At 44.1% G+C, this 19,473-nt stretch overlaps 1 protein-coding gene across 5 annotated transcripts in view; it reads right to left on the reverse strand.

Annotated features, from left to right (window-relative positions):
• The window catches only part of LPIN2 (lipin 2), a 93,723-nt gene extending 76,010 nt beyond the window's left edge, over window positions 1–17,713 (reverse strand). The window contains exon 1 of one of the 5 annotated variants that reach the window (XM_086373095.1): window positions 17,576–17,713. The gene's annotated coding sequence lies outside the window, so the exon portion shown is untranslated. Of the gene's footprint in view, window positions 1–77; window positions 349–17,575 lie in introns of those variants that run through there. The other 4 variants (XM_086373101.1, XM_086373092.1, XM_086373096.1 and 1 more) reach the window with 4 other exon arrangements.
• Window positions 17,714–19,473: the final 1,760 nt, after the last annotated feature.

Below are 19,473 nucleotides of genomic sequence, written 5' to 3' on the forward strand. Positions count from 1 at the left end.
CTGCAGCCGAGCTGGAGACGCCCCTCCCCACCACCCCCCTCACCGCGGGGAGGACCCGGCCCCGCGACCCCGCTTACCTGCGGCGACTCCGCTCCCGGCCCGCGCCGGCGCCTGGAGGGCAGGCGGCGGCCGGACGGCTTCGGCGAGGACCCGCCGGGCTGGGCGCGCTCGCGGGCGGCCGAGGGGGCGGGGCCGGCCAGGGGCGCGCGCCGGGCCCGGGATCCCGCCGCCGCCGCCGCCGCCTCGGGAGCCGCCTGGGCCGCAGCCGAGCCGGGCGGCCCTCATGAATGGGACGCGGCGGCGGGGCGGCGGAGCAGCGGCGGCGGGCGGGCAGGCAGGCGGGCGACTCGCAGGCCCCGCCCCGCCACGTGACGACGCCGCTCCACCGCCCCCTCCCGGCCACGCGCCGCCCTCCAGCCCGCGGCCCCTTGCGCAGCGGAGCCTCCCATCTCCCGCGCGCTCGGCGGGCCCCTACCTCTGGCGGGCGTGGGGCCATCCGAACGTTACCTTTCTATAATAGTATTTCCTGGTCCCCATGGCAACCCTGCAGCGCGTCACGAGCATCTTAGAGCCCAATTGCCCCAAAAGAATAAATATGAAAGGGGCTTCCCAGGTGGCTCAGTGGTAAAGAACCCGCCTGCCAGTGCAGGAGGCGCAGTATCGCTGGATCTGCAAGGTCCCCTAGAGAAGGAAGTGGAACCCCACTCCAGTATTCTTGCCTGGAGACTCCCATGGATAGTCCAGAGGGTTGTAAAAGAGTCCCATGCGACTGAACACAGTAAAGGGCAAAAAAGATACAAGGCCTCAGTATTTCATAATCCACTTTCGATTACCAGTAGCACATCTGTTTGATTACTTCCCTGCGCCCCGCCCCCATCCTATTACACATCCCTTTTTGAAAATATACATTTAAGCAAATGGATTGCTCGGGCTGGATATTATTGTTGCACACTGGCTTTTATCTCTTCGCTGCCTATGCCCTTACTGAAAGTTATGAATGGAAGTACATGTGTTCCTTCCAAATTCCATTAACTTCTCAGTATGCATCCTGTGGATGACAACTTACACAGATTTGAGGATATTGAAAAGTAGGGCATTGATATAAAGCTCCTCCCAAGCCCAGCCGCAGCTCAGTCTCCTCCCACCGACAGAGTGTGGGCTGACAGGGCTGTGACCAGGGAACCAGCTCCCTGTCTCAGGGCCCCTAGGTGGCCTCTGCAGAAGGAACCAGACAACCACTTCCTCCTCCAAGTTCCTTCTGCCTTTCTCAAGCATTCAGCCAAGCTTCACCCCATCCTTAACCAGGGCCCCACAGAAACGTAGGTGGTTTCCTTGGCCCAAGGACTCTAGAGTTTCCCTTTTGGGTGCCAGGCTTCACAAGCGGATAAAAATTTTCAAAGACAGAGGCTGGACGTTTCCCTTTGTATTTCAGAGTATTTTACTCTGCTCTGGAGAAATGAAATTAAAGTGAGAAAAATAGTTGGACCCTTACTTTCTATGTTAATAGAATGGGAACAGGAATGCCTTTCTCCTGGGGTTGTCTTGAGAATCACACACCATTACTCTTAAAGCAGGCTTCCCTGGTGGCTCAGTGGTAAAGAACCCAGCTGCCAATGCAGGAGAGGCAGCTTTGATCCCCAATTTGGGAAGATCTCCTGGAGAAGGAAATAGCAACCCACTAAGTATTTTTCCCTGGGAAATCCCATGAACTAGAGTTGCCTGGCAGGCTACAGTCCATGAGGTCGCAAAGAGTCAGGACTTAGCAACTGAGCATACAGGCATAGTAAAGTGCCTAATTTAGCTTAGTGTGGGACCTGAGTATTCTGTTACTTGTTTGCTTTTCTCCTCCCCACCGCCCCCCTACCCCTTAGATTTTTCCTGTTTCTTTGAGGCCATTCTCACTGCCTTGGGAAAGAGCTTGGGAAGAAACTATTCTGTTAGGCCTCCTTCCTTTCGTCATTCAGGAAGCCCTACACATCCTCCGTCCCTCCAAACTACCTGAGATTGGATCCCTTATCTGAGTGACAGGTTCACGCATTTGCCATTTCCTCATTCTCTGATATTTACCTACATTACGCCACTACCTAAGCAAAACAAAGACTCATGAAATATCTGTTGCGTGATATGCCTTCACTTCCTGCCCATGACTTCTCTGCTGGCTCAGTTGGTGAAGAATCCGCCCACAAGGCAGGAGACCCAGGTTCAGGAAGATCCCTGGGAGAAGGGAATGGCAACCTACTCCAGTATTCTTGCCTGGAGAATTTCATGGAGCCTAGTGAGCTACAGTCCATGGGATCGCAAAGACTCGGACACTATAGAGTTACTAACACTTACTTTCCTGCCCCTAACATCTAAGAAGAGTGCTGGGAGCCTCCATTCCCTCCGAGTCCACTGGAATGCAGGAGGAAAGAAGCACTTCCTGCAGATGTCCTAGCCCCACTCCTTCCCACTTTGTGGGAGGAGCCTCACCCTCCGGTGTCCCCTGCCCCAACTCTGGACCACCCCTCCATGTGAGTGGGCTCAGGAAGCTGGAAGCCACGGGGTGGGAGAGAAGAAGGAGCAGGAGTCGGCTTTCTTGCCCCCGCAGGCCATCAACTTATCTCCCAACTTGGCTCCCCAGCCAAGCTGGAAAGAAGACTCTGCTTTTTCACCTCTTCACAGCCTTGCTCTCGCTCCTCCTCCACCCCTGATGCTACTCATGCCAGAGTTACCAACAAACTTTTGGTTGCCAAATTCTGTGTACCCTTTCATACCGTCCCTCACAGCCTCAAGAGTAAGATACTACTGAGCACGATTTCCTCCTGGAAACTCCCACATCCTCGCCCTAGCCAGAAGCCCAAGGGCCCCATGCCCGTGTTCAGAGAATTTAGACACCTCCAGCAGCCTGGCCCACCGTGACATCAAATGCAGGTCCATTGCATTTGTTTCTTCAAACCTGCTCCTCCTGAATCTCCTATCATGGCTAGTTGCACCATCATCCATGTAGTCATCCTTGCCAGAAACCTAGGAGGAGGTCTTGTGTCCTTCCTCTCCCCTCCATGTCCACCACGTCTTGTCGTTTCTACTCTCCAAAGCTCTCTGTTTTGATGGGCTTCAGTCACCTCCCCAGCTGCACAACAGGAGACCTCACCTTCTAGCCATCAGGCCCTCTCCCACAGCATCTCTGAGTGTTGGGGTCCGGCATGAGGCACTCCGCCCATGGCAAAGGTCATGGAGAAGGAGGCTTGACATACGCAAAGGCGGGATCGAGCCTCAGGAGTCCCCCTGGAAATTCTCGAGCATCTACCCCCATAACCAGAACCTGCCTACTTAACTACTTTGTGCTCTCCCCTACACCTCTGACTTTACAGGGGGCTGTCCCCCACCACCTCTTTCAGAGAAGGAGTTAACTTAGAGCTCCAGTTAATAATAATTCCTGAGCGTGATAGGAGTGTTTCAACCTACAAACTCCTCTGAAGTTTCTCTAGCCTGCCTGACAGGCTCGTCCAGCCACATGTGATTGCTCACAGCCTCCCAACCGTGAGAGGCACGAGATGCTTTAAACCTTCTAAAAACAGGTTCCTTAGAAAAGTTAGAAAACCATTAGTATAAGTATAGTGGGCTGATTAGAAATTGTATTGGTGAAGGGTTTTTCATTTGTTGAGCCAATGTTTGTTGCTAAGACTCCACACTCCCTGCCCTTACACACGTTAATGAATAAATAGAAGAAATAAGTATTAACCTTTGATATAAATCACATTAGACCTTAGGCTAAGTAAATTCTTTCCTTAACTAAAACCCACTACACCCTCACCCTATAGGAATGTAACTTTATTTGGGTGGCGTCTGTTTTAAGAATAATCGCCCTTGGAGAAAAAAGCGTTCTGGTTGACTGACCACTGCCACAGGAGAGGGTCGTAAATTGTCAGCAGGCCCCCCTGGCCAGAAGATGATGTAACACCCCTAAGACCTCTGTATACATTTGTATGAAGCACCTGACTTTGATAAAAGTCAGGAGTGCTGACCCCACGTGACTTTTGTATAACATCTCAGTGTATAAAAACAGACTCTGGAAAATAAAGAATTTGGATCAGTTCCTCAAAATACTGGTCTCCCCATGTCTCTCTGTCTCTCAAACTCTGGCTGAGTCTCCATCTGGAGCGCGGAACCCACCATGCTTACTAATTATGCCTGGGCTTCTAAGATCCGACCGGGGAGGCCTCAGTATCTCCTCTCCTTCGGGAGAATGGAAGGATGCCTAAGGTCTAACGTGATTTATATCAAAGGTTAATACTTATTTCTTCTATTTATTCATTAACGTGTGTAAGGGCAGGGAATGTGGAGTCTTAGCAACAAACATTGGCTCAACAAATGAAAAACCCTTCACCAATACAATTTCTAATCAGCCCACTATACTTATACTAATGTAAGTGGTGCAATCTTCTTGTCTTGAAGTTTTATTGGTCTCCCGCATAAACCAAGCTACTCAGCCTCTTTTCTCCACTGAATTTTCCTACTGAGCTATCCTCATTCTATTACTCTTTATATCTTTGATGAATATTTAAATAGTCGCCGACGCCGTCTCCCCTTCGAATACCCTGGATCAGCCGGGGCTGGACCCCGGCATCTGAGGATTCCCTGGGGGACATATTCCAGCTGGTCTCCCTGCCCTCTGTTCCTCAACTTCTAAGCACCCTTCACCTTGAATCACAGACGAGACCCGGGCGCCAGTTATTGGCAGTCCACTGCCTAGAGGAAAAAGCCCAGGTTCTCCTGCATAGCATCCAGGGTGCTCTTCTCCGTTCCTCCTCCTTCTAGCTGGTATGCTTTAGCCATCCCTTCTGCAGCAGGCTAGCTTTTAAAACATGAACATTCATTTTTCTTCATGCATTGCCCCCTTTCTCCCCCACCCCGCACCAACCTCCCGATGAGAATGCACCCAGACATGCTGCTTGTCTCAGGGAACTTCTGGAAAGCAGAAGTTGCCTGCAGACCTTGCCTTCCTGTCTCAGATTTCCACAATCTAAACTCGTCGAGGAAGCGATCTAAGTCAGGAGAGAGAGGGCCGGTGAGAAGGGGGTCTCGTTGAGGGGTTTTGGAAGAGGGAAAGATGGTCACTAGGATGAGGATCCAGTTTCCGCAGCCCAGAGTTGGAAGGCAGGGGGTCCTATGCCCTTCCGCTGGCAGCTCCAGGGGGAGGGGATTCAGTCACAGAGAAATAACCTTGTTGTTTTTAGTTTATGCATCTCTTCTGTGAGAACACAGACTAGTTAGCATTTTCTGAGCCATCACTGCTGAGCTTTCTAGTAATTCTAACTACAAGCCTCTGAGGCAGCTGCTATTGTTAATGCCAGTTTATTGAAGAAGGGAATGAAGGCACAGAGAGGTTGAGTGACTTGCCTTGGGCCCCACAGCCAGTAAGCTGAGACCCTGACCTTCACCCCAGGCCTGCTTGACGCCCCAAACCATAGTTTCAGCCAGCTTCCCACCAGCTTCTGTCTGGTGCCTCCTGTCCTACCCCAGTCTGCATCCTTTTTCTTGTGTCTCTAGTCCACCTTGCACAGATCACAACTACAGTGCTTAGTCCACACACAGTAGGCGTTCAACAAATATTTGATGAAAACGAAAAGAGGATTTCCATTTCTAGTTATATGCTCGGCTGAGTATCTGACTAACTCTTCCACTGAAAACAACAACAACAAGAATACTGGGTAAAATATTAAAAGATATATTCTAGAAGGGATCCAAAAACTGGCAAGGAGTTAAGAAATAGTCCTAGGAGAGCATATAAAGGCCAGAACTCAGAGCAGTAAGCAAAGGCCAAAGTCACCTTTTGCCTGGAAGGTATTTGCTGAATTGAATGAATGTGAATATTGGTTTTTGCAGCTTTGGGAGTCTTGGGGGCAGAATAAAACCAGAAAACCAGAGGGTCTGCTTTAAGTGGCGAGTTTAGTGGCAGACCTAATAAAGGAGGGATCCCAAGTGCAAAATCATAGAATAAGAAAAAAATGTATTTTTAAACCCACCCAGAAACCTCACTAAAATTGGTCATAGATTGAGCCATAGAGCAAGTCTCAAAAATCTGGAAAATTTCCTATCATACAGAGCATATTCTCTGACTACAATGCAATTAAATCAAGAATCAGTTTAAAAAAAAAAAAAAAAACCTAGAAAAATCCATTTGTTTGGGTCAAAGAACAAATCCATATGAAAATGTAAGTGTTTAAATACTGTGTATCAAATATTTGATACTACGTGTGAAAACTTGAGAGAGAAAGCTAAAGAAGTTAAAGTGAAATTTATAGATCTAAAAGCTTATAGTAGAAAATAGCTTTAAATGTAAAGAGCAAAAAAGTTAGAAACGGAACACAAAATATAGTTCAATAAAGCAGTAGAAAGGAAGATAAAATAAAAAAGCTGAAAATATACAATAGAAAGGACCAGTTAAGCCAAACACTGGATTTGTGAGAGACTAACACATTTTACCGGAGAAGGCAATGGCACCCCACTCCAGTACTCTTGCCTGGAAAATCCCATGGACGGAGGAGCCTGGTGGGCTGCAGTCCATGGGGTCGCTAAGAGTTGGACGCAACTGAGCGACTTCACTTTCACTTTTTACTTTCATGCATTTGAGAAGGAAATAGCAACCCAACTCCAGTGTTCTTGCCTGGAGAATCCCAGGGATGGGGGAGCCTGGTGGGCTACCGTCTATGGGGTCGCACAGAGTCGGACACAACTGAAGCGACTTAGCAGCAGCAGCAACACATTTTACGGACTTCCCAGATGGCTCAGTGGCAAAGAATCTGACTGCCAAGCAGGAGAAGTGGGTTTGATCCCTGGGTTGGAAAGATCCCCTGTAGGAAGAAGTAGAAACCTATTCCAGTATTCTTGCCTGGAGAATTCCATGGACAGAGAAGCCTGGCAGGCTACAGTCCACAGGGTCTCAGAGTCAGACACAACTTAGCAACTAAACCATCACACAACACATTTTACAAACCTCTGGTTAAAACTGATTGAGGGAAAAAGAAAAGGTACCAACAATGTGAGGAATAAACTATATTCCTATATAGTTTATAACCACACATGACACAGAAAGTGAGGACAAATTTGTGAGCATTTCTATGCCAATTAATTTGAAAACTTAGATGAAGTGGGAAAAATCCAAGAATTATGTTAATAAAACTGAAATAGAAAACCAGAAGGGGCTCATAACCATTCAAATAGTTGAATCTATTGTTAAATTTTCTTCAAAGAAAAACCCAGGCTGAAACAGTTTTCCCAGTGACTTCTACTGAACATTCAAGGAATAAATAATTCCAGCCTCTCACAAGCCATTCTAGAGTATGGAAAAAGAGGGATTATTTCTCAAATCATTTTATAAGGCTGGCATAACTTTACACCAAAATCTGATGAGGAGAGTGTGAGAAACAAAATTTCAAGTCAACCTCATGCATAAATATAGACAGAAGAGTCACAGGCAAAATTTCAGCAATTTGAATCCAGCAAGACAATAATTATAACCAAATTGACTTACCCAAGAATACAAGGTTAATTTCAAATTAGAATAATCAATTAATGTAATTTGCCACATTAAAACATTAAAGGAGAAAAATCATGTAATGATCTCAGTGGATGCAGACAAATTCTTTCATAAAATTCAATATCCAGGACTTCCCTGGCTGTCTAGTGGTTAAGACACTCCAGGCTTCCACTTCATGGGGCACAGGTTTGATCCCTGATCGAGGAACTAAGATCCCACGTGCCTCTTGGTGTGGCCAAATTAAATACATAAATAAATAAGAAAAGTAGAAAGCTTCAATATCAATTCAGATGAAATTCTTTGAAAACTAGGAATATTTTCCTTGATAAAAGCCATTTATGAAAACCTACAGCAAACATTATAGGTAACCATTCCCTTTAAAATGGGCAACATGATAAGTGTGTTGCCATCTCCACTTCTATTCAGTATTGTACTTAAGGTCCTAAATAGTGGAGTAGGAAAGAAAAAGAAAATATATATTAGATTGCAAAGGAAGAAATCACAATGACAGTATATATAGGAAATTCAAAAGAGTATGTACACAGCCTGCTCAGATGAATGAGAGTTTGGTGATGTTTCTGGCTATAAAAGTCAACATGCATAGACCATTAGCACCTGTATATACAGTCAATAAACAGAAATTAAACTTTTTGAAAGATGCCATACAATGTTCGCTATATTTACCTTAGACTCCTTAAGCTTTCATATTTCTACACTACTGACCATTCTTTATCAAAATCAGCATTAAAGTACAGACTGTTTCTTCAGGCCTTTAATACCAAAGCTCCTGAATCTAGTAAAACTTGTACTAAATAAATTTGCACGCTTTTCTCCTGTGAGTCTGTCTTTGTCAGTTTAATTTTCAGACCCAGCCAGGAACCCTAGAAGGTCAAGGAGGACATTCCCCTTCCCCACAGTATCAATAAACAAGATACTTAGGAATGAATCTAACAAAGTATGTGTAAGACTTCTACCAAGAGAATTACAAAATTTCATTGAAAGGCTATGAAGAAGACCCAACTAGAGAAATATATTCTTGGAGAGAAAAGACCCAATCTCATAAAAATATTAATTCTTCACAAATTGATCTATAGCTTCAATGCATTTCAATTTGAAATCCCAACAGAAATCTCTTCTTCAAGAGGCCCTTAAAGAACATAGGACTTCCCTGGTGGTCCAGTGGGGAAGAATCTGCCTGCCAATACAGGGGACAAGGGTTTGATCCCTGGTCTGGAAAGATCCCATATGCCATGGGGCAATGAAACCAGTTTACCATAATTACTGAACCTGTGCTCTAGAGCCCAAGAGCCCACGCTCTGCAACAAGAAGCCCCCACACGCAGAAGCTGATGCACTGCAATTAGAAAAGCCTGGGTACAGCAATGAAGACCCAGTGCAGCCAAAAATAGAGTTCCCACAAATCAATTAAACAACAACAGCAACACAGAGGGAGGAATTACCCACCTATATACCAAACCTATAGTAATCAGTAAGGGTGGAATAGGTTCAGGGAGAGACAAACAGACCAATCAAACAAAAAGGAGAGCTCAGAAACACCCCCTGGCATACACAGACGTGCAGTGTATGATAGAGATGGTAGTTCAGATCACTGGGGGAAAGATAAACTTTTCAATAAGTGATGAGGAGGCAGTTGGTTATCCATATAGCAAAAAGTAAATTTGAACCCCACTCTACACCACATCACCAAATCAGCTTTAGATGAATTAAAGACCTATATAAGAAAAAAAAATGCATTAATGTCATCCTTTCAAGTATACACTTTCTTTTTCACATTTTACTATTTCTGAAATTGTGATTTTTCTTACAATCAGTGGCAAATTAGATTCAATGATATATAATATGAAACTTTCATAAGACAATACAGGAGAATACATTAACAAATTCTGGGTGAGGAGGTATTTCTTAAATAAGAGTTCATGACCTGCATAATCAAACAAATATTCGAATCCAAAAGATACAAAGAATTGATATAAATCAATAAGTAAAAATCTAGCAATCAATAGAAAAATAAGCAAAAGAAATGAAGGGGAATTTCACAAAAGAACAAATTTAAATGGTTCATAACCAGGGAAATGTAAATCAAATCTATGAGATAGCACTACACACTCATCAAAGTGGCTAACGTTTAAAAAGTTGTTCAACGCCAACTGCTGATGCAGAGTGACCAGCCAGAACTCAGACACTGCAGGTCAGATTCAAATGTATAATAGCTTTAGAAAAACAAGTTGGTATTACCTAGACAATTGAATGTGCATGTACACAAAGTCTCAGTAATTCCAGTGTAGGCCTGTACCCTCGAAAAACCCTTGCACAAGTGGGCTCAAAAACACATTCCAGAATCAACAGCAGCATTGCTCACAATTGCAAAGAGGGAGAAACCATCCAAATGTCTACCAGAAGTGGACTGGATTGTTAAATTGTGGCATAATCGTACAGTAAAATACAATAGGAGTACAACACGGATGAATCTCAAAAATACAACGTTGAGGACTTCCCTGGTGGTGCAGATTCTGGTTAAGCATCTGCCTGCCAATGCAGGGGACACAGGTTTGAGCCCTGGTCCAGGAAGATTCTAAGCCTGTGCCCCACAGCTACTGAAGCCTGCATGCTCTAGAACCCGTGCTCCACAACCAGAGAAGCTGCCACTCCGAGAAGCCCTCACACGGCAACTAGAGAGTAGCCCTCACTTGCTGCAACTAGAGAAATCCCGCTTGCAGCAATGGAGATCCAGTACAGCCAAAAATAAATAATTTTTAAAAAGATAGCTCTTAAAAAAATAAAATGTTGAGCAGAGAAGCAACAAAGGATTAAAGTATGGGGACTTCCCTGGTGGTCTAGCAGCTAGGACTCTGTGCTTCCAATGCATGGGGCCCGTGTGCAATCCCTGGTCAGGGAACTAGATGCCACGTGCTGCAACTAAGACCCGGCACAGACAAGTAGATAAATAACTTTGGGCAAAGAGTGATTCTATTTACTCCATTTCATCCACCAGCAACTCTAGGTAATATATTTTTTAAGGATAAAAGCACAGGTAATAAAAGTTATAGAGGAAAACAGTGAAGCGAGTAGTAGAAATATCAGGATAAACTTAAGTTTGACAGAGTAGACAGGTGCAGGTAGAGAGAGGGCCTTCGGTCGGGTGTCGTGGCTTGGGTGGTGGGTCCATAGGTGTTTTTATGTATCTTTTTTTCTCAAGAAAAAAAAATTTTTAATGAAGGACAAATGAAAATGAATAGACGAATACATCTCTATGATTTTCAATGTTATTATTTGCCTACTAGCTTTGCTAAGTTTACCTTCAGCACTTGCAAGACCATCAGTATGTCTTACCACTTTCCTAAGAAGCTGAAAGGAACAGTTTGTTGTTGACAGAGTGTCACAGCCTATTTCCCAATAAATCCTTGTAAATGAGGAGGAAGAAAAGTTATGTAAATAGGCCAGAAGTGCAAAGGAAGCAGGAAAGAAGTTCTAAGAAATCACTCAAATAACCTTAACCTCCAAATCATCCCACTGAGCTTGTTTGCATTCTTTTAATCAGCGGTTATAATTCTCAGTCCTGAGAGCAAAGCCATCTAAAGATGGACTTTCATATTTTCCCTGGCTATGTGCTGCCAGGGTCATAAAACCAGGGACTTAGGAGGCCGGTGTGTCCCATCTTCTGTGAGAGCAGAAATCCCCTTGTGTAAGTGGCCCTGTCTCTACTTGGATCCATCCAGTGGGGGGCAGTTATTCATGCTGGGGGCACTCAGTCCCTGACGAGGCAGTCAGATCTGTTGTCCTCCTGGGTAGGCAGATCTATCTATGGGAGCCCTTCCTGAGGTCACCCAAAGTCATCTAGGAGAGGGAAGTGTGTTAGTCATCATGTCTGACTCTTTGTAACCGGATGTACTATAACCTGCCAGGCTCGTCGATGGGAGTTCCCAGGCAAGAATATTGGAGTGGGTTGCCATTTCCTTCTTCAGGACTCCCCCCAAATCATTCTCTCTTTGGAGTGCCTGCCACCTTCCACAACTGGGCAATCTAGAGAAGATGTGTCCCGTAGATTCTGTGTGAGAAAGATTTGATTCTCGGCAACTTGAGATTTTTCTGCTTCCTTGTAGAACTAAGCTTTCATCAGCATGCATTTTACATTACCACGGTACTGCAATATTAACAATAACACTATCCAACTGAAAGTCTTAATTTATCTACTTAAAAAATAATTACAATGTATAGTGGAACTATATGTAACTTTGTTCTGTATTTTTCAAGTCTCCTGTAAATGTGCTATCATACTTTCATAATTTAAAAAAGAAAAAAAAAAAAACCTGCCATAGACAAAACATTGAAGAAAGAACATGGCAGTGAGCCAGTAAAACTATATTAACTAAAACAGAAAAAACAGTAACACTAAATTTAGAAGCTGTGGGGTTGGGGGGATTTTAACTCTCCTAGGAAGGACTCTGCTCCAAGCCTGCTGGAAAACCACAGCAATTCACGGAGACACCTCATAGCAAAGACTCTGGGACGGGTCTGGAAAACTGTCCATCTGTGAACATTAACTTACTTGCACGTCCAGATTGCTTGTTTCAGCAGCTACTGTCTTTTTTTTTTCTCCCCATTTTAGCCACTAATTTGAATAGAATGTCTGGACAACCTCAAACTGTTCTTAGAAAATATGTTTGCAGAGGATGTCTGCTGTCCTTGAACTTGTCCAAAAGACTTCGGACTCTGTCCTCTGTTCCTCCTGGGTCTGGGGTCTTTGTTTTTCTGACAACTCCTATTGCATCCACTCCTTACCGTCTCTCATCCTTCTCATTTTCTCCTTCATGAAACTCTTCTAACTACACTAATTTTTCTCTTCTTCTTTCCTTCATATTTCTCTAAATGGCTTGCTAATGTTAGACAAATGTCTTCCAATGTTAGGAAAATCAGGGGAAGGCATGTAGCTTTGGAGACTGTTTTCTTGTTAGAGCTTGAGTTTTAGCATTCTCACCAGGAGCAGCTTTTATCATCAAGTAATAAACCCCAGGATATATGAAATAAATGCTCAGCACGTTTAGAGTGCTGTGTCCTTATTAATTAGCTAACCGACACAGCCTTCCCTGCAGTCTGTGAGTTACTAGGTACCCTCCACAGACTTGTATGAGGACTGAAACTACTTCTGAACTCGGGGATGGCCTGGTTATCGGTGGGGAGGGGAGAAGTGCTTGTCTCCAAGGATACAGAAAAATAGACAAGGTGCAGGCGGCACAGACTGGAAACTTGCCAATGTTTCATTGTTGGAAGTCTGCTCTTCCCAAATTGCCCTTGACCTCGGTCAACACAGTCCACCACCCCACTCCATCCCCTTCTCCTAGACACAGCACACACTGCTGGGACTTTCTGTTTTATCTGGAAGGGAAAAGATAAAGGAAAGGTACAAACAGGGGAGTGGCAAGGAGGAAAATGATAAGAAAGAAACTCAGACCTCTGCACCCAATCAGACACCAGTTTAATAATCGCCTGTCCCTAGAACAGAACAGGGCTTCCCTGCTGGCTCAGCAATAAAGAATCTGCCTACCAATACAGGAGACCTGGGTTTGATCCCTGAGTCGGAAAGATCCCCTGGAGAAGGAAACGGCAACCCACTCCAGTATTCTTTCCTGGGAAAGCCCATAGACAGAGGAGCCTGGCGGGCTACAGTCCACGGGGTTGCAAGAGTCGGACACAACCTAGCGGCTAAACAACAAGAACAGAAGCAGGAGCACATTGCGGGTGGGGTGGCCGTGGAGAAAATCTTCCCAGAGCTGATGTTATCACCATCAAATAACCACCTTCTAGGTTTCACAGCTGCTCAGACTTTCTGGAATTTTCTTATGATCCTGTGCCAGAAACCACAGTCCTGTGTGTCTACAGTGTGGATATCAGCACAGCCTGGGATGGGATGGGAGGGTGAGGGATGGGATAGGGGGTGGTGGGGAATGGGATAAGGGGATCGGATGGGGTGGGGGAGACTTTGAAAGAATCCTATAAGATACTAAAGGAAATTCAAACTGGGAACGTGGAATTTACAATGGAAACCAGATACACAATCTGTCTTCCTGTTCTCAGATTTGAGTCTAAATTTAGATCACATGTGGAAGAGCAGGACCAGGCCTGGAAAGCTTTTCCTGCCAGGCTCACATCACTTTACCTCTTCTATTTTAGCCTCAGAGAGACAGTTTTGCGTTGTTTCTGCTTTGGAGATAGAAGGGCCATGGAAAGCTAGCCCCCTTGGCCTTAGAGAGTCTTATCAACTCTGAGAAGTGCTCCTCGAAAACTCCTATTACTGTTTGCTGAGACATTTTCCATATCTCTGTTAGCTAAGTGAGACCTGAACGATGTTTGTTTGGGTGTAACCAACTTGACTGTTGGGAGCCAACTATTCCCCAGTGTAAAAGTTTCAGTTTAAGGGAAATCAACCCTGAATATTCATTGTTGCTGAAGCTCCAATCCTTTGGCCACCTGATGCGAAGAGCCAGCTCATTGCAGAAGACCCTGATGCTAGCAAAGATTGAAGGCAGGAGGAGAAGGGGGTGACAGAGGATGAGATGGTTGCAGGGTATCACCGACTCAATGGATATGAGTTTGAGCAAACTCCGTGAAATAGTAAAGGACAGGTAAGCCTGGTGTGCTGCACTCCATGAGGTCGTAAAGAGTAGGACGCAGCTGAGCGACTGAACAACAAGGTTTCAGTAGGTATCAAGGCTCTAGGCCTTTGAATGCAGGGTGAGTTTTAAGAGAAAACTCAGCAACCTGGAGAGAGTCACAGCAGATCTTTGCCTCACCCCAAGATCTTTCCTCCGCCAGACCAGTGAAGACTAAAGGGGTGGTTTTAGTGACACACCACTCCCTCTCGTGTCCCCCACTCCCTTCATCCATCTTCTGGTCCATCTGTTAACTAGACCCACCCCCATCCTCCCACTTAACATCCCCCCAACTTTGCTCAAGTTGCTCCCTCTTTCTGCAATGTTCTCCTGATCCTTCAGTTTTTTCCTTCCGGGTTCTGTACTACCTAAGAATCTTCTCTCATCTTATCAGCCGGATATAATTTTTCATTTCATTTTATTGAGAGACAAAGTAGTGTATTGGTATTTCACATAAGGTCCTGCATTATGATTATTTATAAGTAAGTCCAGTCTCTCCGGATCATCTCATAGTTGACCGCCTAATTCATGACTAGTTTGTTATAATTGCTTCAATAACACCCAGCAGTGTGTCTCACTCATTGTAGAAAGCAGTCTAATATTTGATGTACAAATGATAAATGTGGGCTTATGGATGCATGCTCAGTCATGTCCAACTCTTTGCAACAGCATGGACCGTAGTCCTCCAGGCTCCTCCGTCCATGGGATTTTTCAGGCAAGAATACTGGAGTGGGTAGCCATTCCCTTCTCCAGGGATCTTCCCAATCCAAGGATTGAACCCTCATCTGCACTGCAGGCAGATTCTTCCCCACTGAGCCACCAGGGAAGCCTGAATGTGGCCTCGAATAAGAGCAAAGTTGGATCTATTCAGCAGTGGGTCGTGACATACAACTGATATCCTAGGGGAGACAGCAAGTGGTTTCCTGGCCTTGTCCCCAGCTAGAACACACAGCTCACCCCGCTTGCCTCCACCAATCTCCAACTTTGTTCCTCTCCCTGCCAGCCAAGTTCATCTCCTCACCACCACTGGAAAATGTCATGCTCATTTCTGGGTCTGAAGCTTTTATTTTGACATTCTTCCTACCTGAAATGCCCTGCTTCACTGCTTCTGTGTAAGTCTTGCCTTCCTTCCCAGACTCAGTTTAAAGTGCTCCAACTACAGCATTGTGCTTATTCATGAATAAATCCAATCTCTTTCTGGATCATTTTTGAGAGTTGACTGCCTGATCCATGGCTAGCTTGTTGTTATTGCTTCAATAATACCCAACAGTGTGTCTAACTCATTGTAGAAAGAAGCTTTATATTTGATACACAAAGCTGGTGAAGCTTTGCTCCCGCAGCTTAGCCCTTGGTAGTGTAAGCAGATAGGATGAGGGTCCCCAGAGGAAAAGCACCAGATGTAGCTTTTGACATAAGAAGAACCATTTTAGGCCTAAGCCACTTTGTGGTCTAAGCCTGGCCACAGTGCTTGCCCTTGAATAGGTCTCAGTAAGGATGATCAAGGGAACAAAAGAAGAAGACTGTTACCAGGCAAGAGAAGTAACAATCGAAGATAACAAATGGTCGAAAAAACTCAATTCTGTTTCAATGGTAAAGATCGGACAGAAGCACTTTCTGAACTATTTTGCAGAATGTAGATGCCCTTCAAGGGTTCAAGCCACCAAATCAACTGGAACTCAGAGGATGGTGATATTAACCTTTTATGACCCTGTGATTTCAATCAACTAAAGCTTGTACTCTGTCAACTTTTGCCCCAAATCCATGAGGAATTCTCCTCTGCTCAAGCCCCTTTATGAATATGCATATACTCTTAGCTTAAAACTTCCCCAGTTGAGATGTTCGGGGTACTTTGGTGAGGTCCCTGTGTTCTCCTCACTTGCTGAAAGTAGTAATTCCTTCCTTCTCCAGTTTGTTGGCTTGGTTGTGACTTTTGGCTCAACAGCAAGAGGCAAACCCCGTTTTCCAATAACAGTAGCAGCGTGCTCTGAAGGAAGGGCAACCGATGAAAATTCCCCACCCCTGGACTCTCATTTCTGCTCAGCTACCAGCTGGGCAATTTGCTTCATCCCTCTTGACCGCTTACTCATCATCTATAGAATGACTATTCTGATGACACACTCTCCAAAGCCCTTTTGGGTTAATACATTGTGACACTAATCATTCCAGCCTTGAAACTTCTCGCACCTACATTGTTGCTGCTATTGAACTGCAGTAACCTGCACTGTCACTTATCTTCTTGTAGTGACGTCTGGTTCATCCAACTCATCTGCAACTTCTTCAAGAACCAAAAATGTGTCCTTCAATTATTTGCAGCCCTGTCACTTGGATAGAAGTTCTGGTAATAAATATTTTTTTGGTAATAATGACAACAACAGATCGTTACTAATGCCTGTACCCTTTTTCCTGACACTGCCTTGAGGATGCCGCTGTTTTTACAGCTGGAATCCACGTTGGGTCACAGTTTATACCAGTAACCAGATTTGGGGTCCTTAACAGCATCATTGGGGCTTCCCAGGTGGCTCAGTGGTAAAGAATCTGTCTGCCAATGCAGGAGCCACAGGAGACACCGGTTTGATGCTGAGTCAGGAAGATTCCCCTAGAGGAGGGCATGGCAACCCACTCCAGTATTCTTGCCTGGAAACCCCACTGGCAGAAGAGTCTGGAGGGCTACAGTCCATGGGGTCACAAAGAATTGGCATGACAGCTCATTGAGCAGCTCTAACCCTGGATTGTGTACCTTAATACTTCTTGTTCTATGTGAAAAAGTCCCACACTTCTACCTATTTAAGCTGTCTTTGAGATCGTCTTCTTACTTGCAGCTGATCACATTGCTGATATAAAAATTCACCAGTTTCTTATTAAGGGTAAATAAGATAATAATGTAAAGCTCTTAGAATCTCTCATAGTAAGCCCTCAACAGATGGATGCTATTATTACTATTTTATTTTATTTTTTTAATTTAAATTTATTTATTTAATTAGAAGCTAATTACCTTACAATATTGTATTGGTTTTGCCATACATCAACATGATATTATTACTATTTTAAAAGTATGCCTCCATTGCGTCCTCTTTTCCCCTAGCCCCCACCCTATGACAGTGGAGGTTCATAATGAAAGAAATACATTTTTTAAATTAACCTATGCGTTTGTTTTTTCCTTTCTTTTTTTTTTTGGCTGCACCACTCAGCTTGTGGAATCTTAGTTCCCTCACTGAGGGATTGAACCCACAACCACAGCAGTGAAAGCGCAGAGTTCCAACAACTGAACCGCCAGGGAATTCCCAGCCTATGAATTTCTGAAAATATACTGCAGTTTCAGTCTTCTCAGGCTGTCATAACAAACTACCATAACCTGGGCCACTTATAAACAACAGAAATTGATTTCTCACGGTTCTGGACGTTTCAGAAGTCCGAGATCAGGATGCTGGCCTCGCCATGGATCCTCCTGTGGTTATAGATGCAGACTTCCAGTAGCCTCACCTGATGGAAAGAGGGAACCAAGGTCTCTTTTATAAGAGCGCTGATTCCATTAAGAGGGCTCCACCCTCATGACCCAATCACCTCCTAAAGGCCCCACCTCCTACAACCATCACTTGGGAAGGGAAGGCTTTAAGACTTCCCTTTAAGGCTTTTGGGGGAACACAAATATTCAGTCCACACAACTACCTTCAAAGACACCATCATAAGCGCCTGAACTGAGACAGTGCTCAGTATTCATAACTCAATAAACAAAATTCTAAAAATTCAATCCATTTTTAGTTCTAGGCTAAATTCTATGCTGATAAAATAGGATAGAATACAGGCTTATTGCTCAGACATCAGAAGGTTGCTTTGTTTTATAAAAAAAGATTCAAGAGAGATTTTAAAAATAATTAAGCTTCACTTAAGAAAAATTCCTTTTATGTTCAAATTCTCAGGAGCAGGGCAACAATATTACATGAAGTGAAGTACTTCTATATCTCTCCCACACATGTAGAGTTTAATTTGCAAAGATTGCTAAAGACTCTGATGTCTTCTAGACTTAGTACACTTCTAATTAAAGGTTTTCCGGTCTCATTTCATTGGGAAAAGCTATTAAATCGCCGGGCAGATCAATGAACAGCAGTGGTATTTCTTTTAAACTTAGCATCATAAATCACCTTGACTTTAGAGAGCCACACATAGGGATGGAGGGGAATTTGATCTCTTTGTATTTAGTGGCTATGATCTATTCTTTGCAAAAATCTCAGAGGTTGATGAAAGAGGGAAAGCATAGTAAAGCAGAGAAGTGTCTGTCTGTGGATGTGTGTGTTCTGATTGTGGTGTTTGTGTGCAGATGTGTGTTAAAAGATAAAGTTGATTTTTCAACCTCGGATCACATATTTTAGGAGCTGGATTGAAACATTTGGAGAGAAAAGAAAGAGTAGTCACTGGAGTCCTGGGAAATTTTAATTCACATTTCTCAAGGGAATAAGCAATGCATCTACTTAAGAAAAAAAAAAGAGGGTTTAATTTATAGAAGCCCCTTCAAGGAGAATAAAGAATATGGAATAATAAAGTAGGAAGTATACGATGTTGTTAAAGCTTTAAATAGTGGTAACTATTAAAGCAATTTCCAATTAAATAAAAGGGAAGATTGAGAAAGAAAGATTTCCTAAATGCTCAGAAACTGGAATTTGGACACATGATAGAAAATTTATTTTACTTTCATACTTGTATGAAGAATAGGGTTTGTAATAATCTATAGGTATAGACATGTCTAAGAGTTCAACTAAACGATTCTAAAAACACTTCTGTGGGATAAATATTTGTAAATTAAAGATTTTTTTTACTTTTTTCTTTTTGGGGTTAAAGATATTTTATCATTTAGTATACAATAGAACTACAATTCTATACAGATATACCCAGTTAATTTTCACGCATTGATTAATCCTTCCATCACTCTGGTTGGACCAGTGGGTAATTTGCATTTCCTATTCCCTGATGCAGAAACTAGAAACTAACTGGGCAAGCTGTGTGACTTGCCCAAGGAGAGTGGGTTAATTTCGGTGGAGCTAGCTGAAAACAGGGCGTAAGTCCCTGACTCACCGTGCAGCCTTTCAGGGCTGTGAAACTGTTCTTCCTGTTTACATTTTCAGTTTAACCAACACACATCGTACACCTGGAAAGGTTCTGAACACGGCACAAGGCAGAGAGAGACGGGAACGCTCTTTTTCTGGCTGTCCCCACCAAGTCAGACATCAGGGTCTTCCCTGAACCTAAGTGAGGGGTTTGTGACAAACACTTACGGAAGAGCCAAAACTCTAAG

This window comes from Bos grunniens, chromosome 24 (genome assembly GCF_055505025.1).
Source record: "Bos grunniens cultivar Pamir isolate PY7600 chromosome 24, Bosgru_T2T1.0, whole genome shotgun sequence".
NCBI lineage: Eukaryota > Metazoa > Chordata > Mammalia > Artiodactyla > Bovidae > Bos > Bos grunniens.